General features: G+C 38.7%; 1 pseudogene; it reads right to left on the bottom strand.

Annotated features, from left to right (window-relative positions):
* Positions 1 to 1,155: 1,155 nt before the first annotated feature.
* Positions 1,156 to 16,426, bottom strand: LOC110198049 (taste receptor type 2 member 7-like; annotated as a pseudogene).
* Positions 16,427 to 25,752: the final 9,326 nt, after the last annotated feature.

Genomic DNA, 25,752 nt, shown 5'->3' with positions numbered 1-25,752 from the left:
AATCTATCCTGCCCTACAGGAAAATAGAAGGGGAAGGGGATAAGAGAAGGGGGGGTGATAAAAGGGAGGACAGATTAGGGGAAGAGGCATTAAGAATGCATGCCATCTTGGGGTAGGGGTAGGGACAAGATATGGAGAAATTTTGGAACTCAAAATATTGTGCAAGTGAATGTTGAAAACTAAAAAAATAAATGAATAAATTAAAATAAAAAATAAAAAAGAGATGAAAGACTAAGGGTAAAGAATTATATATATATATATACATATATATATATATTATATACATATATATATATATATATATATATATATATATATATATATATATATATATATTTTGCAGAGCTGATGCAGGAATTTGTTTTGCTTAACTCTACATGTTTGTAATAGGAGTTTTGTTTTTCTTGGTTTCTTAATTGGGAGGGATATGGTGGGGTGGAAGGTAAACAATGTAGATCTGAAAATACAATAAAATTTCATTTAAAAATGGAAAGAGTAATATGTGTCAGGAACTCTGCAAAGTGTCAGATATTGAAACATTATAATCAAAACAATCCTTACCCTCAAGGAATTTACATTACCATAGGGGACAGAGTACATATTCGTGAATCTCATAAAAGAAGTGAGATTTTCTCAAGGAAGCTACAGAGATGGTAACTGGCTTCATAGTGTAATTGACTGATACATTGTTTCCAGGGATGCTGGAGTGCTAGTATTAGTTAGATTGCTGTTGCCCAACTAAAGGCAGAGAGAGGGTCGAGGGGAAAGGGGAACACACAGAGAAGTATGCCATGATGATGGCTGGACTGGGCTGGCTTGGGGGTGCTGGACTGGATTTGAGCTAGTCCTGATGCTCGTTCCTTCACCCATTAGTAGCTCTTGGCCCAAAGGTGGATTTAGCGTTGGAATACAATGTCTGAAGTTTAGGCTGGATTTATTCTTCTCCTCCTCATCATCATATTGTCACTATCCCTCACATGAGGATTCTAGGGGGCACACAGCTTAAAAGAGTTGCTGATGGTCACATAGGTAGTAAGTGATAAAGTTGGGTATTGCACCAAAGTCTTCCTTACTACAAGTTTATGTTTTGAATGAGAGTTCAATGGTCTTGCTACAACCAAGAATGAAAGAAGTTGGTCATATTCTTCTAGGATTTTAATATGACTTATGTCTCCCTAGAAAATTCCAGATCGTCCTCAGAGGTACCCAAAGGGCTTGTAGATGACATCCTCTCTGGCAGCACCTCATCAGCCATGACACCCTCAGGGTAGCTTTTCTCAGCTTGTTATTCCACAGAATTCAGATCGCTGAGTGTCCAAAGGGATAGAACAATATGACTGACATATTCAACATGGATGCCTGCTTACTCTTTTCCTCTGTCAAGTAGTAGACATATAAACCCACATAGTACAATAAAAAGAGGATGATGAAGGAAGACACAGCTTTTATGGCTCGAACATGGGCTTCTGTGCTAGGGTGTCTGCGACCTGTGGCATTGAGTTTCACTTATCGGATATGGCTCCCAAAGGAGAGAATCAATAGGGAGAAGGAGATTGTAGACAGAATAACAGGAATTAGACTCATAAAGCCAAAACCAACCTCCATCATGAGGAAGATACTTTTGCTCACTTGGATGTCCTGGGAGACATTTCTCTCTTTTTCTCTACCAAAGTAGCTGCCACAGTAATAGTATGTTTTCTGCATCATTGGAAAGGCAGTGGAAAAACAGATAATCAAGGGCCCCATAAGAAGCACAAAGACCATCTTGTCAATTCTCCTTTTCATCCAGAGGAAAAGAGGATTAGAGAAGTTGGTGATCTTCAGGAAGCAGAAGATAGTGGCAAAACAAATATTTGAATTATGAGTCAGTACCAAAAAAGATGTTAATTATTTTTACATGGGTGTTTACATCAATAGAGGTAGCAATTAAATAACTATTCCATGTTATTGTACATGACAGTCCAATTCTGGAGATGGCCAAACTGACCAGAATGAGATCACTTGGTGGCAGTTTCTTGCTGTTGACCCTGTCAATGTGATTCACCAAAACTATGAATCCATTTACCAGAATGCCCATTAGGAACTCACCAGTTGCCACAGCAATAAATACTTTTTCCCACTATTTAGCATGCCAGCAGAAAGGAGATCACTTTAGAAGTTACCAATATTTATAGCACTTTAGATGCTACTGCTCTTGGATTAATTTCCAGGCAAAATGAGTATGGAATGATATGTGCTTCTGATATTTGAAGATGCAGTAATTAGGCAAGAAAATATCTAGTCATATGCTATAATACCTTCATTAAGATATCCTCTGTGCCTTCCCAATAGCTCAGTTAAATCTGCCCAGCCAAGATACATTCTTTCTGCGGCATTTTTATTTCCTCTTGAGAGGTGGTCATGGAAAGGATTAAAGTCCTATGTTAAGTTGCAAATAAGGAAAAGTCATCTTTCAATATTTTCCTTTGTGTCTCAGCTTATTTTGTATCCAAACATGTGAGCTGTGTATGATGAACCTTACCCAAAAATTCATAACACAGGCAATGTAACAAAGCCCTAAATTTAGAGATTATGCTTTACCTCCATTATTTCCCTCTATTCTGAATATTGATATTATCAACAATTGTTTATAAAATCAAACTCATGTATGATATTTCTGATAAGTCACATTTATTTTTGAAAATTATAAATGAATTGCAATTTAATGGGCCACTAGTATGGGTAGTTCATTCTCAAAAGAAATACCCTTTCTTTCAGTTTTCAATGGTAACTCAGACAAAGTAGCATACCATACTAATTCTACTATAAAGACACGTCTGTAGCATTAGGCAGGAAAGTGAAAGTCATTTGTCAACTACCATCTTTTTGTTGCTTTCTGTGGAAAATGAACTAATAGAGAGAAGTTGAAAATAATTCAAAATTTTCTAGTGTCTTAAGTTTTCCAAAGTACTTACTTTGCAGTAACCTTTGGAATTGTGAATTCAAGGGCTATTTTTCCTTCTCTTTATGATCAAAGAACAGGTTTAGCAAGATGAGGTGACATGTGCAGGCATCACAGAATCTAGAGATTGAACTAGGATTTTGACTTGGGTGTATAATGATGGACAGCCAGCTAGCAGAGCAGAAGTAATCACCTACTTAGAAACCAACTGATTTATTATAAATGTAATATTAGGCACCATCCCCTTAATCAAATTTTCACTTTCTAAACCCACAGTTGGGTTTGAATGCTTGGCGGTTCAGCTCAAGAAATCATCTCATTGTCCCATACCTTATCTTTCCAGGTGATCTTCAGAATCCTACCATGGCAATTTAAATTGAAACAGCTCAATTTTCTGGCATGACACTGGTAAACTGTTCAACTTTTACATACATGCAGCAATGAGGTCAGCACAGTCGCTTTGTGCTTGCTTCCAAGTTTTTCAGCATGTTGTTTTCAACAATGTTGCCAGACATCTTCCACAAGGGTGAAAATGGCATCAAGGTCAGCTACTGCACTGATGGTTAATTATTTATCTTGCAAAAGCTACAAGCCAAGACTAAAGCAGAGAGAGAATTGGTGGATGTCTTTCTGTTTGCAGAAAATTGTGCATTCAATGCAGCCTCTGAGGATGAAATAACATAGAGTATGGATTGATTCTCTGACATTTGTGATAATTATGACCTGACAATTAACACCAGAAAACAGAGGTTCTCCCCCAGCCAGCATCACACCATCCACATGTGCAACCATCAATTCCAGCAAATGGAGAGACTTTGAATGTGGTGGATAAGTTAGCTTACACTGGCAACATACTTTTCTAGGATATATGCATAGATGATAATGTTGATGCCTGAACTAGCTCAATGTTTAGGAGGTTCCAAGTGAAAATGTGAGAGAGAAGAGGCTGATTATCAAACTGAAGGTGTACCCCAGTCATTGTGCTTACCTCATGGTTACATGTCTGTGAAACTTGGGGCAGTCTACAGTGCCTTGCTAGGAAATGGAAACATTTCTATTTGAATTGTCTTAGGAAGATTCCGAATATCACCTGGCAAGAAAAGGTAGCAGACAATGAAGTGCTTTTTTTTTTGGCAATTGAGGTTAAGTGACTTGTTCAGGGTCACACAGCTAGCAAGTGTCAAGGGTTTGATCTGAGGCCGGATTTGAACTCAGATCCTCCTGACTTTAGGGCCAGTGTTCTATCCACTGCACCACCTAGCTGCTCCAATGAGGTCCTTTCTTGAGCTGAACTGCCAAGCGTTCAAGATCTACTGCAGAAAGCACAACTCCAAATGGTTGGTGGGGGTGTTCAAATACCAAACATTTATTTGCCTAAAAGATGATTTCATGGAGAATTCACACTAGGAAACACTCACACAAAGATCAGAGAAGCATTACAAGGACACTCTCAAGGTGTCTCTGAAGAACTTTAGAATCAATTGTGAGACATGGGAGACAACGGTGCAGGACTGTCCGGCATGGAGTGCCTCCATCAAAGAAGACAGTGTGCTCTATGAGCAAAGCACAATTGCAGTGCTTCAAAAGTTGCACAAATTTAGAGACCTCTCCATTCTAAATCTTTATGTGGACTACTTAGGCTCAACCTGTTGTAGAGACTTGTGAGCTCACATTTGGACACACCACACACGGACCCCCACTTAGTGATATCATGTGAATCCTCTTTCAGAAGGAAGACAACCACCACCACCAATGATTTGCCTTCTATCAGCAACACTGCTGAACAAAAGCCACTTGCTCCCCTGAGCCTTTTAGTGCCTTGACCAAGATTTTGCAATTCTGTATTTTAAAAAGAACGTATACAATCTTGTATTACTGTAACAGAAATAATAAAAATTACAGTTTTAGTTACACTAATACAAACATGAAAGGTTTTAGAATGTTCAGGTTTATTTATTTAAAAGCACTTAAATTAGAAATAATAGCAAAATAAGAAGGGGGAAGGAATAAAGGTTAGTTTTCCCAAGGGAAAAATTCCTATTTACAATAAAAAGAGCATTAAACCTCACGGAAAGATAGGAATTAATACATTAAAGAAGAAAAAAAATAGCCTCTCATATTCATTCTGTATTTCTTTAACTTTTCTGATGTTTTTTCTTGTAAACAATAGATTTTATGGCCTTATTTTCCTATCCATTGTGTAGTTCTGTTTCATTTTGTGATAATGTTTAGTACATTTGTTTCTTTAGTATTGCTTAAAGGACTCCTTTTTTTTTTAAGTCAGTACTTCATTCCTGAGATTAGTTTTCCTTGAAGTATTTTGATGCTAATTTATTTCCATTGACTTATTCCCCACTCCTTTTCCATGTCCTTTCCATAATTCTTGGATTGTAATTAATCACTAATTGTTCTTTGATTTCTTAATTATGTATTTCAGACTCTCTTATCCTCTTTAGCCCTCAGTTAAGTTGCTAATATGAAATCTTCCTTTCCTTTCTCTCATCCAACTTCTGGTTGTTATTAATTTTATTTTTCTGCATCTTCTATCTAAGAAGTTCTTCTTTACTTTGTTCTCTTTTACTTCTCTTCCAGTCTATTTTGAATTTCATTTTTTAACTTGAGAGCTATAACGTAATTTATTCCTTCTTTATTCTGTTGCCTCCACAGGATTTAAAACTTCTGAAGTATTAGGTTTGAGTGTAAGTTTTCTTCTGCCACTGACATGTGTAGGCTAGTAGGTAAGAGGCCCTGATAAGGTACTCTAAATTAAGATATTTCTTCACTATTAATTTATAGAAGCTTTACTTTCTCAAGGATTCTGACTTTTGTAGATGAATCTGTAAGTATTCTATATCTGGTGCATAATATTTTTTGGTGGTGAGATTGGAGGGTTGAAATTATTTGAAGAAAGTGATTAATCTACCGCCTTTGGTTTAAATCAATTCATAAAAATGTAGGAACTACTTACGAAGTAGATATCACCATTCAAAATATTCATAATCACCAGACAATATGAAATGAAAATCCTTATAAAACATAAAAATTTAGTGGAAGAACTCAAAGTCATGGAGGTGGGAGAGATGCAATTCATGTCATCTACATCAAGCTCTCTTCTATTGGCTCTGTCTTAAAGAGATATTAAATGAGCCTCCAGAAGATGAGCTAATATCACCATACTTTCACTCAATTATAATAGCAATCTTTTTATTCACCTCGGCAAAACTTCATAGAACAAATCCTCTAGATCACTATTGATTAGAGAAATGCAAATCAAAACAACTCATATCACACCCATCATATTGGCTAACATGACAAACAGGAAAATAATAAATGTTGCAGAAGATGTGGGAAAATTGGAACACTAATGCATCGTTGATGGAGCTGTGATCTGATCCAACCATTTTGGAGAGGAGTTTGGAACTATACCCAAAAGTCTATAAAACTTTGACCCCGCAATGCTACTTTTAGGTCTTTATTCCAAAGAGATCATACAAATGGGAAAAGGACCCACTTGTACAAAAATATTTATAGTGGCTCTTTTTGTGGTGGCAAAGAATTGGAAATTGAGGGGAAGCCCATCATTTGGGGAATGACTGAACAAGTTATGGCATATGAATGTAGTGGAATACTATTGTGATATAAAAAAATCATGAGCAGGCAGACTTCAGAAAAACCTGAAAGGACTTATATGAACTGATGCTGAGTGAAGTGAGCAGAACCAGGAGAACATTATACACAGTAATTGCCACACTGTGATGACTTGATAGACTTGATAGACTTAGCTCTTCTCAGAAATGCAAGGATCGAAGCAACTCCAAAAGACTCATAATACAAAATGCTGCCCACATCCAGAGAAAAGAACAATGGAGACTGAATTCAGATTGAAGCATATTATTTGCTCCTTCTCTCTCTCTCTTTTTTTTTCTCATAGTTTTTCACATTGGTTCTAATTCTTCTTTACTACATGACTAATACGAAAATAGGTTTTAAATGAACACATATATTGAGCCTGTATCAATTTACAACCTGTCTTGGGTTGAAGAAAGGGAAGAGATGAGGAGATAACTTGGAACTCAAAATTTTATGAAAGTGAATGTTGAAAACTAAAAATTAATAAATAAATTTATTATTTAAAAAAATCATAGAATGTTTAGGACAAGTGAATAACAGCAGGATCGTTGATCTAGAATCACTTCTCTTTGAATACCATAGAAAACTCATGAGAAGGTAATGATAATAGTTGTTGAATGTTTAGAAAGGACTTTGCTTATGTTTTGTCACTTGAGTCTCATACCAACCCTGTGAGATAGGGGTTATGACTGTCTCCATGTTGTATATGTCTTGTATATGTATTGAGTCTCAAAGAGGCAAAAAGTCTATGGTCATACAGCTAGAGTCAAGATGAAATTCAAAGTCAAGTTTCTATTGACTCCAAATCTAGCTGGAAGCAACATGCTGGGAAGTTTGCAAGAAGTGGATCTAGGGCTGAGTGGCAGGATATGTTCGTGGCACCACTGTAAGGTGCATCTGCCTTATGAATATTTTCTCCATCACTTCCTTGTCTGGACGATGAACTAAACAAAACAAAAGGCATTCCCTGATAGGTGGCATTTGCAGATTTCTGCAGTCGAAATGCTCACATGGAAAATGGAACAAGTGTCTCTCCGAAGTGCTTACAAGGTGCCTCCTGACCTCTTCTGCCTACTAGTTTAGCCTAGGTAGCTAGTGCGAAATGTAAACCTCCTTGTTGAACCCATTTTCAGGTACTACAGTTTTCAGTGTTTGGAATTGATGTTAAGAGGACTTGATTTTGAATTCTGCCTCCTCCCATATTTGGCTACTATGTGACCATGGGCCAGTCGCTGAAAATATTTGAGCTTTTGTCCAAATCTATAAAATGGGTACAATAATAGCTGTAGTATCTATCTCTCATGGTTGTTGTGAGGCTAAAAGGAGATAATGAATATAAAGTTTTTTGAAATGCTTAAATTTCTCGATAAATGACAGATCTGATTATCTTATCTAGACTATTTATGATTGAATATCTAAAACAATTCAAAGAATTGCATGTAATCACAGCTTCTCAGAATATAAAGGCATATCAGTGACTTCTAGTTTAGCTCTTATTTGAAAAATAATTCTAGTTACCACATTCCCTAGCGGTGTTCATCCATTCAGTCATTTTTTCCTTCATTCCCTGCATTGTAGATTGTGGCTATGTTGCATGGATACAAATTAGTCTGAGGAAGAACAGGCAAACCATGGAAAGATAATTTGTCACTCTTTTGCATCTTCTCATTTAAATGTCTTGAGCTGTGAGCCTTCAGTGTCTACCTTTGTTTGATTGGTGACCCTGGAATTCTGAAAGTTAGCAAATCCTGTGAAGACCATGTAGAAGTATTCCAAGGCCAGCTGAGTTCCCACACTAACACAGAACCACAGAATTTCATTGTTGGAAGGGACCTTAAAAACCTTTTCATTTAATCTATATCCCCAAAAGAATCCCAGTTCAAGCTACTTGACAGTTAGGTCATCTATCTAGTTTTGATTCAAAAACAGCCAAGCAGTCAGCACCCAGCTCCTCTCCAAGTAGTCCCACTCTCATTCTTAGGGCCCTTTCCCCAACATGATTTCAACATTGGCTTCTTTGCATCTTCCCCCCATGGCTCTGAGTGGCTCTGCCTTTTCTCTTGTGTTAGTTATCCTTGACATTCACCCCAACTCCAAGCTTTCTTTGATCCTCCTTTTTCTCCCAAAATAGTCTACCAAAAAAAAAGAAACAAACTTTTGTTGTTACTTAGCTTCCCTCACCAGCCTCTGTTTGTTCTGGGCTTCAATGTTCCCCAAATATTTTTTTAAATGTAAATTTATTTAGTTTTAGTTTTCAACATTCACTTCCACAAGTTTTTGAACTCCAAATTTTCTCCCCATCTCATCCCTTCCCTCACCCCAAGATAGCATGCATTCTGAATACCCTTTTCCCTAATCTTCCCTTCCTTCTACCTCTCCCTACTTCTCTTATCCCCTTCCCCTTGTATTTTCCTATAGGGGAGGATAGACTTCTGTACCCCATTTCCTGTATTTCTTATTTCAAAGTAGCATGTGAAAACTTTTTTTTAAATGTATGTTTTTAAAACTTTAGGTTTCAAATTTTCTTTCTTCCTCCCTCCCCACCCACCCTCATTGAACTCAATACAGGTTTTACATGTACAGTTATGCAAAGCACTTCCATAGCAGGCATGTTGTGAAAAACTAACTCTATTTCCCTTAATCCTATCATGCCCTCCCATTAATTTTTTCTTTCTTTTGACCCTGTCCCTCCTCAGAAGTATTTCCTTCTGATTACCCCCTTTCCCAGGATGCCCTCCTCTCTATCATCCCTCTGGTCTCTTGTTCCCTACTCCCCCTATTTTCCTGTAGGGTAAGACAGATTTCCATACCCAATTGAATGTGTATGTTATTCCCTCCTTAAGCTAAATTCTATGAGAATAAGATTCACTCATTCCCTCTCACCTTCCCCCATTTCCCCTCCACTGCAAGAGACTTTTCTTTTCTTGTTTTTTTTTTGTGAGGTAATTTACCCCATTCTACCCCTCCCTTTCTTCTTCTCCGAGTATAATCCTCTCTTATCCCTTAATTTTATTCTCCATATATGACCCCTTAATCTTCAACTCACCCTGTGCCATCTATCTATATCTATCTATCTATCTATCTATCTATCCATACATATAAATTTTTTTCCCTCCAACTACCCTAATACTGACAAAAGTCTCATGAGTTATATAAATATCATCTTTCCATGCAGGAATGTAAAGAGTTCAACCTTAATAAGTCTCTTATGATTGCTCTTTCCTGTTTACCCCTTCATGTTCCACTTGAGTCCTGTATTTGAAAGTCAAATTTTCTATTCAGCTCTGGTCTTTTCATCAAGAATGCTTGAAAGTCTTCTATTTCACTGAATGACCATTTTTTTCCCCTGAAGGATTATACTCAGTTTTTCTGGGTAGGTAATTCTTGGTTGTAATCCTATATCCTTTGCCCTCTGGAATGTTATATTCCATGTCCTGTGGTCCTTTAATGTAGAAGCTGCTAAATCTTGTGTTATCCTGATTGTGTTTACACAGTAATTGAATTGTTTCCTTCTGGCAGCTTGTAATATTTTCTCATTGACCTGGCAAGTCTGGAATTTGGCTACAATATTCCCAGGAGTTTTCCTTTGGGGATCTCTTTCAGGAGGAGATCTGTGGATTCTTTCAATTTCTATTTTGCCCTCTGCTTCTAATATATCAGGGCAGTTTTCCTTGATAATTTCTTGAAAGATGATGTCTAGGCTCCTTTTTTGATCATGGCTTTCAGATAGTCCAATAATTTTTAAATTCTCTATCCTGGATCTATTTTCCAGGTCAGTTGTTTTTTCCCAGTGAGATATTTCACATTCTCTTCTATTTTTTCTTTCTTTTGGATTAATTTTACAGTGCCTTGATTTCTCAAATTGTTGCTAGCTTCCAATTGCTCTAATTTTTAAGCAAGTATTTTCTTCAGTAAGCTTTTGGACTTTCTTTTCCATTTGGCCAATTTTGCTTTTTGGGGCATTCTTCTCCTCATTGGCTTTTTGGATCTCTTTTGCCATTTGGGTTAGGCTATTTTTTAAGCTGTTATTTTCTTCAGTGTTTTTTTTGGGTGGGTCTCCTTTAGCATCACTCTCAGTTTTTCCTCTACTTCTCTTACTTGCTTCTCAAAATCCTTTTTGAGCTTTTCCATGTTCTGCGACTAATTCATATTTTTCTTGGAGGCTTTGGATGTAGGAGCTTTGGCTTTGTTGTCTTCTTCTGGTTGTGTGTTTTGATCTTCTTTGTCATCAAAGTAAGATTCTCTGGTCTGACTCTTTTTGCACTGCTTGCTCATGATCCCAGCCAATTTCTTGAGTTATAAAGTCTTTGTTTATGTAGGAGTCTGCTTCCAGTGTGGAGAATGTAGTGTCCCAAGCTGCAGGTGTTTTGTGCAGCTGTTTTCAGAGATACTTCTAGGGATCTGTGAAGTTTCAGTTCTAAGGTGCTATGATCAAGGGTGAGATGTTTACTTCTTTTTGGTCTGAGCTCTGGTCTATGCATGACCACAAGCACCCTTTTCTATCTTAGGACTGTGAGTAGGATTTTCTCTCTACAGCCACTAGAAGTTCCACCACTCCAGTGCTCCTCCTCAGCCCTGGACTGCCACTCAGAGCTGTGACCCAGATCCAAGCACAGGCAAAGCAAGACAATCCTGCACTAGCAAAGAGATCCCTCTAATCGAAGTTTCTCCATCACTATGCTGTTGTGCCTCTCTCAAGCCTGTGATTTTTATCCCAATTTTCATAGTTTTTGTTCAATCTTTTCTATCCTGTCTGACTGCTAGTGACCCTATTTAGAGTTTTCTTGGCAAAGATGCTAGAGCATTTGGCCATTTCCTTCTCCAGCTAATTTTACAGATAAGGAAAATGATGTAAACAGAGCTAAGTTACTTGCTCAGGGTCATATAGCCAGTGTCTGAGGCCTGGATTTGACCTCAGGTCTTCCTGACTGCATGCCCAGTGTTCTAATGCACCACTTAGGTGTTCCCCAAACTGTTGCCTCCTAAACTCTCCATCTATTTCATCTTTCTATCTTTTCCCTTTCACCTTTAACTGATTGTTCTCTGACTTCCCCTAGGTCTTCAGGGTTTTTGAATTGTCATCTGCCTTCCAGGATTAGGTCACCATGTTCTTTGAGTTTCTGAGCACTGGATTTTCATGGCCCTTTAGGGAATCTCAGGGCAGAGTTCTAGGGACATTTGAGCACCCCCAGTGTCCTGCTCTGAGTGCTACCAGGTCCCTCTGGTTAAGGTCAAGTGCATGCTGCTGTCTCAACACAGGAAAAGGGAGAGACAGTGAGAGCCTTCAAGAGACTGTGTTGCCCCACTTTTCAAAAACTGCCCATTCCATGACACCTGAGTGATTTCTTACTCTCTCTTAGACTTTTCCTTCTACTTCCATCCTCCGTAATGCCTAAATATGCAGAAGACAGTGGAAAAAAATATCTTCCTTCTAGATTGTGGAAGCCACAAGAAGAACCATAATAGTAACTTGTATGCCAATTGCACTTCCTGAAGAGTTAAAAAATGCTTGACATCTGGGAGCCTCTGACCTGTTCGGGGAATGCTCCAATGCACTGGATGAGGTTGAACAGTTGGGGCCTTGAGAGGCATCTGAGGAGCCCTTCTCCCATGAAATATGTATATGACCACTGGTGCCTTACTGACCACACCCAGGGAACTCAAGATGATAGGGTGAGGCTCAAGGTGTCATAACCCCATTCGGTAGCATCATTTCTACTTCCATATTATATGAAAGGGAGCTTTGAGAACTACTTATCCATTTCTTTGCCCTTATTCCTCTTTAGCACTTCCTCCACCTCACTTATTTTTTTCAGAATGTAGTATGGATGTGAAGAGAGCTCCCACCTGAAACCCATATATAGGACAGTTGTTGGTGACTTGTAGCAGAAGCACATGTCAAAAGCAGACATGCCTTCACATGTCCAGAAAAGAAGTTCATGGGCTAGGTTCCTGAAGCCAAACTCTTATGATGAGCAGCAGAAATTTGAAATTCACTATGCATGCTGCTACTGGAATCGAGCCTTCTTTCTAGGGAAGGGAGACTTCCTGAGTAGCATCAACTTCAACATAGCTTTGAATGTATTAATGAAAGAAAGAAAGAATGCAGAAGCATTTATTCAGATCATTATTTAATAATAACAATATTATAAACACAAACAACTCTGAACATCTTAGAAACTCTTGAGCAACACAATGACCAACCACAACTCCTGAGCACTCAATGGAATATGTTGCTCACCATCTGATAAAGAGATGAAGGACTCAGGGTAAAGAATTAGACATATGGTTTTGTTCCTGGCTAATGCAGGAATATATTTTTCCTAACTATATATGTTTCTTAAAGGAGTTTTGCTTTTCTTGCTTTCTTAGTTGTGAGGGATATGATGAGGTGGGAGGGAGACAATGTAGATCTGAAAAGAAAAGAAAATTTCATTTAAAAATGGAAAGAATAATATGTTTCAGGAACTCTATAAAGTGTCAGATATTGAAACATTACAACTAATACAGTCCTTACACCCAAAGAGCCTACATTATAATGGGGGAGAGAATGTATACAGAGGACTGTCACCAGGAAGAGTGTTTTTGTCAAGGAAGCTAGAGAGATGGAGACTGGCATCATAGGGTAATTGATTGATATGTCTTTTCCAGGAATGGTAGAGTGGTAAAGTTGATTGGGTTGCTGTTCTCCACCAAAAGGCAGAGAGAGGGTCAAGGGGAAAGGGGAACAGACACAGAAGTATATCATGATGATAACTGAGCTGGGCTGGGCTGGTCTGGGCTGGGTGTACTGGACCTCATTTGAGCTAGTCCTGATGTTCATTCCTTCACCCATCAGCAGCTTAGGGCTCAAAGGTGGAGTTAGAGTTGGAAAAAAAATGTCTGAGGTTTAGGCTGGACTTATCATCATCATCATCACCATCATCATCATCATATTGTCACTATTCCTCACATGAGGATTCTAAGGGTAACAGGGCTTAAGGGAGCTGCCCATGGTCACACAGGTAAGTGACAAAGTTGAGTATTGAACTAAAGTCTTCCTGACTCCAAGTCTATGTTTTGAATCAGAGTGCAGTGGTCCTGCTACTACAAAAAACTGAAGACCTTGGTAAAATTCTTCAGTGGATTGTCCTCAGAGATACCCAAAGGGCTTGTAGATGACTTCCTCTCTGGCAGCACCTCATTAGCCATGACACCCTTAGTTTTGCTGGGTAGATGATTCCTGGTTGTAATCCTATATCCTTTGCCCTCTGGAATATCATACTCCATGACCTTTGGTCCCTCAATATAAAAGCTGCTAAATCTTGTGTTATCCTTCTTGTGTTTCCACAATACTTGAGTTGTTTCTTTCTGGCTGCCTGCAATATTTTCTCCTTGACCTGGGAATTCTGGAATTTGGCTCCAAAATTCTTAGGAGTTTTTCTTTGGGGATCTCTTTCAGGAAGTGATCAGTGGATTCTTTCAATTTCTATTTTGCCCTCTGCTTCTAAAATATCAGGGCAGTTTTCCTTGATAATTTTTTGAAAGAGATGTCTAGGTTCTTTTTTTGGTAATGGCTTTCAGATAGTCCAATAATTTTTAAGTTCTCTCTCCTGGATATATTTTCCATGTCAGTTGTTTTTTCCAGTGAGATATTTCACATTCTCTTCTATTTTTTCATTCTTTTGGATTAATTTTACAGTGCCTTGATTTCTCAAATTGTCACTAGCTTCCAATTGCTCTAATTTTTAAGGAAGTATTTTCTTCAGTAAGCTTTCGGACTTTCTTTTCCATTTGGCCAATTTTGCTTTTTGGGGCATTCTTCTCCTCATTGGCTTTTTGGATCTCTTTTGCCATTTGGGTTAGGCTATTTTTTAAGCTGTTATTTTCTTCAGTGTTTTTTGGTTTTTTGGGTCTCCTTCAGCATCACTCTCAGTTTTTCCTCTACTTCTCTTACTTGCTTCTCAAAATCCTTTTTGAGCTTTTCCATATTCTGGGACTAATCATATTTTTCTTGGTGGCTTTGGATGTAGGAGCTTTGGCTTTGTTGTTTTCTTCTGGTTGTGTGTTTTGATCTTTGTCACCATAGTAGATAATACAGTCTGACTGTCTTTGTGCTGCTTGCTCATGATCCTGGCCAATTACTTGAGTTATAAAGTCTTTGTAAAGGTAGGGGTCTGTTTCCAATGTGGAGAATGTACTGTCCCAAGCTTCAGGGGTTTTGTGCAGCTGTTTTCAGAGATACTTCTAGGGACCTGAAAATTTCCAGTTCTTCCAAGGTGCTATGATCAAGGATGAAGTGTTTACTCCTTTCCTGTCCTGTGCTCTGGCCTATGCTTGACCACAAGCACTCTTTTCTGTCTTGGAACCATGAGTAGGATTTTCTCTCTACAGCCACTATAAGCTCCACCACACCAGTGCTCCTCCTCACCCTAGGACAGCCAACCAGAACTGTGACCCAGATCCAAGCATGGGCAAAGCAAGAGAATCCTGAACCAGCAGAGATCTTTGCACTCCCCTTTGATCAGTCACTTGACTCCCCCTCAGTCTGTGGGCTGGAAGCTCAGGAGGAAGCTGCCACTCCAGGGCCAAGCTTGGGGACTGAAGTTGAAACTACTATGCTTCTTTCTCACAGTGGAAACAGACCTTTCCCACTGACCTTCTAAGTTGTCTTTGATGTTCATGGGTTGAGAAGTCTGGAAACAGTCACATAGCTGCCCGAGATTTAGTCCTCTGAGAGCTGCTCCAGGTTCACTGAAGCCTGAGCACTCCTCTTTCAGCCTGGTGTGATACACCTTTCCGTTCAACCATCCAGGCTGTCTTGGGCTGGAAATTTGCTTCACTCTGTCTTTTTGTGGGTTCTGCTGCTTTAGAATTTGTTTATAGCCATTTTTATAGGTATTTGGAGGGGTTTAGGGGAGAGCTCAAGCAAGTCACTGCTTTTACTCTGCCGTCTTGGCTCTGCCCCCTGAGTATTACTTTCTTTAAATATGAATAGGTAGAAAGATTGGATAATGGAATGACGACTGGTGAGTATAGAATATTGGAGGAGAAATAGAATCTTTGACCCATATCATTGACACAAAACATCTCAATATGAGAAACCCACATGAGCATGGGGAGCATACACACACACACACACATACACACACACACACACACACACACACACACACAGAGAGAGAGAGAGAGAGAGAGAGAGAGAGAGAGAGAGAGAGAGAGAGGACCAAGTGAATATTAACTATGACCTGCAACTACAGCATATTGCAGAATTTGCGTTTGCAAATGATTTGCATTTCTCTTACCATTAGTGATTTGGAGCATTTTTTCATGTGATTGTGAATACTTTTCAGTTCATTTGAAAATTGTTTTCTTATATCTTTGATGAGATATTTATTGGAGAACAGCTATTGGTTATATTTATTTATTTTTTGTTTACATATCTTAAATACTAAACACTGATCAGAGAAATTTTATACAAAGTTGTTTCCCCCCCCCATTTAACCACTTTCCTTCTTATTCTGAATGCATTAATGTTATCTGGGCAGAAGCTTTTCAATATCAAGTAATTTCTACTGCAGACATAGTATTAGGTTTCTTGAGTTCCTTTACTTTAATGTTTTTAAACGTGGCCCTGGTTCCCACTGGTTCTCTTCCCCTCACCCCTGATCCTTTCTTCTCATCGTATTTACCCCTTCCTCTTCTGCCTTTCAGCTAGTCTTATTCCTTAGTTTTAAATTTTCATATTTTGTGCCCTTTTCAGAAAGAATTACTTCAGCTCTCTTCATTATCCATCATCTCTTTCAGTTTACTACAGACCTTCATTCTCTGATTCATGGCCCCCACAATTATCTGGGCTCGCTCTTTTCTCTGCATTCTTCATTGAATTAAAGTTTCCAAGGTATACATCCTAGGACCTCCCCTCTGGGGGCTTTCTTCCACTGCTTTATCAGGATTCCCCATGGATTCCCCATTTCCTTTGTGCCTCATTCCCAGAACAATGTCTATTATTGCAGGTGTCAGTGAGGACACTGCCCCATGGTGGGATCCTTCCCCCACCACATCTCTGATTATGCAGCTCACCACTAATCTATGTCTCTCTCTTGTTGACCTCTTTTCTACATTTGCCGGGAAATATCTCTGTGTTCATGCTCTCCAACTCCTCCAGGTCCCAGTTGTCCCAAGTGGTTCTAATTCCCCCCTTCCCTGGAAAAGTAGACTTCGAGTACTAAATGCCCAAGTCCTCATCCAGTGAGTATAAGGTCCTCATCTTCTTTACCCATAGGATCATTCATCAGTGGAACCCCCTCCCATCTCCAAAGTAAGGCCTCTATCCCCCAAATTTTCAATCTTTCCATCCTCGTAATTTTCCTCCTCACCATTCCACTGTAGGCTTTTCTCTTCCTGAGAACACAGATGTCACATTTCCTTCACTGCTGGCCCTTGATTTGACCCCAACACATGATTCTATCCCCTTACTCCCCTGCCCTCTTCCTGTACTTTTTCATGTTGTAATGTAGTCCCACAAAAGAAGCCTTCACCTGTAGGCAGTATATCTCCAGGTTTTGTCCTTAATGTCCCCTATCATTTTCCTCATTGTTACCTTTACAAGATGTCTACCCTCACTCCTGTTTCCTTATGGCATTTAGGAAGAAATCTCTCACTGGTCTCTCTGTAGTCACTCTGTTGCTGTTCCTGCCTGCATTTAACCTTTCCTCCTGCATTTCTGTTATTTGGAACATTCAAGAAGCAAGAAACTTCTTCAGTTCTAGTTTTCTTTCCAAAACTTTTTTAACCATTTCTTCGTTATTGAACATTCATCTTTGTCCTGTATGGTTAAGCTCAGATTTGCAGGCTAGCTCAGCCTGGGCTTCATCCTGAGCTCCACTAAACTTTAGAACATATTGTTCCCTTCCTTTCTCATTTTCTAGTGAGTGCAGAGTAGTTTTGTGTTATTTGAACGTCCTTTCCTTCATATGTGAAGGTGTTTCTGCTGATGGCTTTCAGAACTTGTTTCTGAATGAATTTTAAACTTAACCACCATGAGTCTTGCAGTTTGCAGCATTAGGATATTTTTTCTGCAGGCAATCTGTGAATTCTTTTAATTGGAATTTTGTTTTCTCTGTTTTAAAGTTCTTAGCAGTTCTTCTCTATTATTCCCTTCCTTACGGTGTTTTGTCCTGTTAGGTTTTTCTGTAAGGCCTATGATCCTTAGATTATCTCTCTGCAACCTGCTTTTGAGTTCCATATGTTTTACTTGCTCAGTGATCATATTTTATTTTAATTTTTTTATTCTTTTTTTCTAAGTTGCCCTTCACTTCTATGTATTGGCATTCTCAATCTATTGTTACCTCTTTTGCCTCTTTCGATGTTTGTCATTGCAGATTCAAGATTTTCTATATTATTTACCATTTTTGCTCTACAAGGTATATATTCAGCTCTCATCATTCTCATCTGTCTTTTAAACTCTCAGGAATAGCTGAGCTGTCTAACATCAAGTGTTAGAATATTTTCTTTTCTTTTGCAGTATTCATTCATAGGTATATGAACTTGTTTCCCAGGCCTGGAAATCATGTATCCACTTGTTACTATTTTTCCTGTTGACTTCTCTGTTTATTTTCAAGGTCGTTGAGTGGTCAGAACTTGCTCCAGTTGGCTGCTGTGCTCTTTCATCAGGTTTGGTGGAGTTCCACAAATCACCGTTAACATGCTCAATGTCCTGTCCTACTGACCTGCCACACTCCCTCTTCCTTAGTTCTCTAAACTAGTACCTGAAGATCAGGATCTGTTTCCCCTGGTGTTTGTAGTTCAGAGATTTGCAGCTCTAATGCTTCTGGCTTTCAGCCTGGAGCAGGCTTTTGCTTTTGAAGGCCTTCTAATCTAACTAATGAGGCTCAAGAAAACTTCTGTAGCTTGGAGCAAGGTTCTTCATGGCACTGGAAACAGGGAAAGGGGAGTAAAGCACAGGAGTGGTTTTGATTTAAACCTGTGTCTTGTCCTTATGTCTGCTACTGAAGTTTTGGGCTCATAGCATGGGAGGTCGGGTAGGGGTTCTGAGTGAGCTCAGAGCCAATGAATATCAATTCCTGGATTTTCATTTTTGTTTTTAACATTCTTTTGGATTCTGGATGTTCTGGTTCATAGAGATTGCTAAAGATTCTTAATCTTTTGTACATAATTTCTGTTTTGGAAATGTTTGTTAGGTCATGGGGTACAGAGAAAATGTATATTCTGCCATCATGTTGCTCAGGTGACCTCAAACTCTCAATGTATTTCCCAGCTCGGTTTGAATTTAGTAAGAATTCACTCAATTAGTATGTCAATTAAATTGTATTTGTTCGAGTGAAATAACAAGCAACAAAGTGCAGTTTTCTGAGGCCAAGTTGAAGAGGTGCAGTTAGGCTGATCTTTATTAAGGGCAGAATTCCCCAGAATTTTCAATTCTCCCTCAGCTTTATATTCTAGGTTTTTTCCCTTCCCCACAATACATTTAGAGGTGCATCCAAAAGCCTATTTTGTTAAGCATTGCTTGATCCAACTATCATAAGTTTGGAAATGAAACCCGCAAGGGATCCCAATATCTGGATGCTCCTCTGAAAGTTTTCATCTTGAACTCCTGGCGGGTAGCCAATGTAGCTCAGGGCCAGTATTTCCTCAGTGAGCTTCTGGTGTGGATGTATGTCAGAGAGAGGGTCCAGCAAGTACAGGGGATTGATTAGCTACATTACAAGATGAGAGAAGGTCCCCAGGATGAGGGTGATATGAAGTGCTACAATCTTTGGAAATCAGAGTAGGACCATGGTGTCTTCATGGCTTATTGCCATTCCAAATTCACCAATTTGTTAATTGAATCTGAGTGTTCAGTGGTTTTACAAATGTGATGAGGAGGTGATCTTGGAGAATGTCCTAGAAAAACTCCATGCTGACTTCTTTCTTCTTGAGGAAATATAAGATCACCCTGAAATACATCTACAGGACCAAGGATGTTATTTCATTAGCTCCCTCTCAAATAGCCCTTCACCTGCCTGAACACCCTCAGGATGGCCTGTCTCAGCTTGTTGTTTGTCAGAATCACAATCAATGAGTGGCTCAAGGGATGTAGACATGCCATGATGGCACTAAAGAGTAAAGTCACATTGACATGCTTAATTGGCTAATGAAGATGCTCAGACAGTACAGGAAACAAAGGATGAGGAAGGAGGATACAACTTTCATGGCTTGAATATAGGCCTCCATGCTGAAGTCTCTAGAACCTGAGGCACTGAGCCACATCTGAGTGTGCCTCCAAAAGGATAGAATGAGGAGAGATTAGATCAGACATAGAGGAAAAGGGAGAAGATTCACCAGATTAAAGGAAATCAGGAAGAGAAATGATAATCTTTTAATCCCTGAGGCTTCCTGGGATGCATTTCTCTTGATTCCAATAATTATCTGATTGTTATAGACAGCATTAAACTTCTGTAACAATAGAGACAAAGTAGGCAAGGTGATGAGTACATGCCACCCTTGCAAAATAAAGACAACCCTGTTGATTCTCCACTTCAGTCAGAGGAAGATGGAATAGGAGAAGTTGGCAATCTTGAGGAAGCAGAAGATGCTGAGACAAAAATCATCTCATCCCTGGCTCTCTGGCTCCTTTTGCATGACATTTCTTGGTTCTCCTTGCCTCTCTAGGCACAGTACTCTCTCAGAGCAAGTGACTTGCCAATGTGCACACTCCCTTCATTCCATACTCAACTATTCATGAGTTTTCAATCTCTGATCACAGGTTCATACTTCTTCCTTCATCTGAGAGATCTCCATTAGGAATTATTCAGCAACTGCTCCCCCTAGCATGAGTCCAGAGATGTTCTGGAAAATGTTTAACAACCAGCTTTCCAGTATACATGCACATACATGCACACACACATACATGTAAAAATGAACACAATGCATTTTTAAGTTTAATTTGCATTAACTTTTCTCCATTACTTTAAGTATAGAAAATAGACAAAACAATAAGTCAAACCCTGATTTGTAAAGTTTGCCAATTTCCAAAGTGTAAAGGCTCCTATTGAAAATTTAACAATGAGGTCTCACAAGATGGTAAGAACTGACTCCAGCATATTCCTTGATGAGACCTCAAATCCCGCCTATCTGCCTTTTCAATTTCTCCCACAGACATCCTATCCACTCCACCCCAAACTTGTAATTTTAGTAATAAGTATCCTTTATCTATTCCCACAGGAATTTAGTTGGGATACATTACCCATTCTACTCTGCATGCCACTACCCCTCTCCCCAGGTATGCTACATCCCACTCTGCAACTCCATTCCACAAAAGATATTGATTCACTTATAGATGTATCAGGGAGTTTAGGTTTTGGTCTTTCAATCAAGTTCTTCCACCTCTGCTTCTCCTGATCCTTGAAGTTGTGATGAAATTTAAATTTCTTTGTGTCCCTTTTAAATTACTGGATGACTCTCTCTCTCTCTCTCTCTCTCTCTCTCTCTCTCTCTCTCTCTCTCTCTCTCTCCTCTCTCTCTCTCTCTCTCTCTCTCTCTCTCTCTCTCTCTCTCCTCTTCTTTCTTTCTATTCTTCCTTTTTTCTTACTTTCCTTCCTTTCTTTTTCCCTCCCTCCCTCCCTGACTCCCCTTCTTCCTTCCTTCTTTTCCTCCCACCTTTGCACCCATGCTCTCTTCCTTCCTTCCTTCCTTCCTTGTCTCACTTCATTCTTTTTTCCTTTTTTCTTCTTTCATTCATTTCCTTACTTGCTTTTTCCTTTCTTCCTTCTTTTTACCTTCTCTGTTTCTTTCCTTCTCTCAATTTTTAAACTAAATCTATTGTCCTTTGAGTTTTGAAGTTTCATTATCTTTTTTAATGACAAGAATTTCCTTAAGTATCCATCTCCTCACCCCTCCTAGAGAGCAATCTCAAATTACAAAGAATGACTTTAAAGAAAAAAAAGTGGAAAAAGGGAAAATCAGGAAACTCAATAAAATACACCAAAAAAGTTTGAAATTATTGGCAATATGCCACACACATGGACTTTCCACCTATGCAAAGGACTGGGTTGAGATGTCTTCTCCTTTCACCATTCTTATTCTTTATAATTTTGCAACATTCACTTTTGATTATTTTGTGGTTTTTTTTCCATTCACATTGTTGTAGTTATGGTTTGGGGCAACTGGGTGATACAGTGAATAGAGCACCAGACCTGAAGTCAGGAAGATCTGAGTTCAAATCTAGACTCAGAAACTTACTAGCTATGTGACCCTGGACAATCCACTTAAGTGCTATTTGCCTCAGTTCCTCATCTATAAAATAGGGATACGTTGGACAAGGAAAGGGCAAACTACTGCAGTATTTTTACCAAAAAACACCACCGAGAAATCCATGGTGCCACAAAGACTCGGGCACAACTGAACAACAACAAAGTCATGGGGTAGATTGCTTGCTTGGCTCTGCTTATTTCACTTTTATCAGATCACTAAAGTCTTTCCCTGTTTCTCTGTATGCATTGTATTAATTACTTCTTATAGCACAGTGATTTTCAGTTTTGTTCATGTACCACAATATGTTTTAGCCATTCCCTAATTAATAGGAATCTACTTTGTCTCCAATTCTTTGCTACCACAAAAGGTGCTGCTATAAGTGTTTTGGTGTATGTGGGACTCTTTTCTTGTTAATGACTTCCTAGGACAGAATAAGCCAAGCAATGGAATCTTTAGGTCAAGGTTATGGACATTTTAATCACTGTATTTGCAAAATTCGAAATTGCTTTCTAAAAGGCTTATACTTATTCACAACTCCACCAACAATGCACCAGTGTGCCTACCTTTTCACAAGCCCTCCAATATTGACCATTCTTTTCTTTTTTTTTTTTGTCATTTTTGCTAGTGTGCTAGGTGTAAGGTGAAACTTCAGATTGGTTCTCATTTATATTCAGCTTATTATAAATGATTTGGAACATTCTTTCTTATAGTTATTAGTAGTTTGCAATTTTTGAGAGTTGTTTGTTCTAATGCCTTGACTACTTATCTATTACAGAATGATGAGAAAAAAATCTTTGTAACAAATATCTCAGATCAATGATTGATACCCAAAATAATATAGCAACTAACTAAATTATGTTACTAAAATTCAAATTTATTTCCCAATAGATAAGTAATCAGAAGAGATGTGCAAAGATGTCTCAAAAGAATTTTACCTTATTGAAAATTATGTGTAAGAATGCCCTAAAACATTAACAATATATTAAAGTCAAATCAAAATACCTCTGAGATTTCTTTCAGACTGGAAAATCTGTAAAGATGACAATAGGTACTGATAGTCCATGATATCAGAGTTGTGGAAGACTGGCATGCATATGCATTGTTGGTGGAGTTACTAGAAAATTAGTCTAACAATTCTGTAAAACAGTTTGGAATTGTATAAAGTGATTAACTGTACATACTCTTTGATCCATTTTTCTTCTTTTAGGCAAATATTCCAAAGAAGCCAATGAAAAAAATAGAGGTCCCGTAGATTGAAACATTTATAGCAGCAATGTTTATATTAGCAAAGAAATGGAAACCAAGTAGGTGTCCATCAACTGGGAAGGGGCCAATGAAATTGTGGCAACTAAATACAGTGAAATTTTATTTGCTATAAGAAAATGATGAATATAATGAATACAGAGGAGCATGCAGAGATTAATATGAATCAATACAAATTGAAATGGAATAAAGCAAACAATATACATAATATCTGCAAGAGTAAATATAGGAGGAAATTACTAAAATTGAGCAGCACAAAGCTATAATGACCAAACTTGGATCCAAAAAAGAGAAGACAGTTCCCTTTCACTTTGAAGATGGGGGAACTATGGGTCAGAAACACAGCATGTAATATCAGATTCTTTTTATATGTTAGCTTTTATGAAAATCTCTCTTATTTTTATGCTTTTATTAGAAGACATTGTTCTCTGAGAGAAGAGAGTAGAGAGTGATATTTTAGGAGATGTAGATGATATACCAAACAAGAAAAATTAGGTACTTTAAGACTAAATTTGTCTCTTTGCTGATTCTATCTATTGCTCCTGATTTTATCTTCTACAGAAAATCTAAACAAGTCCAATTTCTCTTCCATTCGAAAATCCTTGAATATTTTGAGGAAGATAATTATGTGCCATCCTCAGTCTTTGCCTCTCCAGACCAAATGTCTACAATTCTATACCATTTCATTTAAGCAGTCATCAGAGGACATGATCTTGAGTCCCTTCATCATCTTGGCCAACCTCTGCCTTATCAATATTCTTCTCAAGAAGTACTGCCTAGATATGAGCATTCTTTTCCAAATGTCACCTCATCAAAGTCAGGCACACTGGGGCTAACATTTCCCTATTCTTGTTGAGATGTTCCATCAGCCTAAAATCCTTTTTTAACAATCTGGATGAAGAAGAATTGCTTATTTAAAAGGTAATTATAGTTGGAAAGATGGCATCTTGGCATGATGGGATGATGGCACATGAATGGAGCACTTGGGAGGATTCAAGCTCCATTTGGGACTATGCATAGACGTTTCTTGTATGAAAGAACATAGTTTGTCTTACTCTCCTGGAAATTTGGAATCAGAGAACATGCTTTTCCAGTGATAACCTTGTACCTCCTGTGGCATCCACATCATGCTTGTAGATTCTTTTGTCGAGCCTTTACATCTGATGAGTTCTCATCTTTGCAATAGGAATATAAGATTAATTCTGATTTAGGTGATAATTACTGCCACGTGTGCCTTCTTCCTACTACATTGTAAGTTTCCTGAGAGCCAAAACTTTCCATTTTGCAGTTTTGTCTGCCACCACCCACTCAGGGACACTGATTTTTGTTTGCTCTTCCCCAAATCAGACTAAAAGTGTCAGCTGAGGAACAAGGTTGTTTGGGTTGACACTCAGCATTGACATAAGCTTTCTCTTTGGTAAAATAACTTTTCCAAATCCCTCAGCTAGCTCCAAAAACACTAGGTTGGAAAAGCTTGGTTTTGAACCAGAGGACCAGAGTCAAGTGGGCTACTAAAGATATCTGACACCAAGGGTCTGGGAACAGAGGATTGATCTGAGGAATAATATGGAAGTGACAAGAGAGAGCACCAAGATGGGTGGACACTGTGGTGCAATACGAAGTGCACTAGAATTGGACTCATAGGCCGTAGTCATATCTAACTATGTGTGTGAGTCTGGACAAGTCACCAAACCTTTCGGGTCCTCCAATTTCTTTTCTGTAATATGAGCGATAGGGAGTAGATATCCAGTCCACTTCCATATTTCTGATCCTGTAACATATCTGGATCCTCAGTTTTTTTGTCTGTAAAATGAACAGATTTAACTAGACAGCATTTAAGGCTCTCTTTAGCAAAATAACTTGTCCAAAGCTAACAGTAGGTTGGAATGGTTTGCTTATGGACCAAAGGGACAGAGTCAGATGGGCTACTAACGATGTCTGACACCAAGCGTCTGGGAACAGAGGATCGATCTGAGGTATAAGAAGAGAAGTGGCAAGAGAGATTACTGAGAAACGTGGGCTGTGTGGTGCAATATAAAGTGCACTGGATTTGGACTCATAGGGCCTGGGTTTAAATCTAATCCTCACTACTAAGTACATATATGACTCTGGACAAATCACCCAATCTTTCTGCTCCTCCAGTTTCTTTTTTGTAATATGAGAGTTACAGATTAGATAGCCATTCCACTTCCATATCTCTGACCTTGTGACCTCTCTGGGTCCTCAATTTCTTCATCTGTAATGTGAGCAAATTGTACTAGATAGCGTCTGAGGTTCCCAATGTCTCTAGTCCTATGATCCTATGACACATTGAGGTCCCTTCCAGCTTTACTTCTATGATACTGAGCCTTCTCTGGGCCTTGGTGTCTTCTTCTGTAAAATGAGGGCTTTGGGTTAATGATCTGTTATCCCTTCTAACTGTTCTTATGATGCTTTATCCCCCAGTGGGATCATACAACAACAAGCATTTTAAACTTTGTCCAAAGAGTCACAGGGCTTCTTAATGTGCCCAGAATAAAGTCTACATTAGAGAGTTCCTGCAATGAGTGATGTTCCATTGAATGGAGAAGCAGAGAAGTGAGGAAAACCTTCCCTGTCGATTTGTTGTCTGTAGAAGGTACCAAGTTTCCTAAGTTGTTCAAGCTAAGGTTTTCTTCTGAGGCAGAACAAGGTTTATGCCGGAC

Source organism: Phascolarctos cinereus, unplaced genomic scaffold (assembly GCF_003287225.1).
Source record: "Phascolarctos cinereus isolate Bilbo 61053 unplaced genomic scaffold, phaCin_HiC Scaffold_5;HRSCAF=322, whole genome shotgun sequence".
NCBI classification, from domain to species: Eukaryota; Metazoa; Chordata; class Mammalia; order Diprotodontia; family Phascolarctidae; genus Phascolarctos; species Phascolarctos cinereus.
The sequence above is the reverse complement of the archived record's forward strand: the minus strand, read 5'-3'. Positions and strand labels throughout refer to the sequence as shown.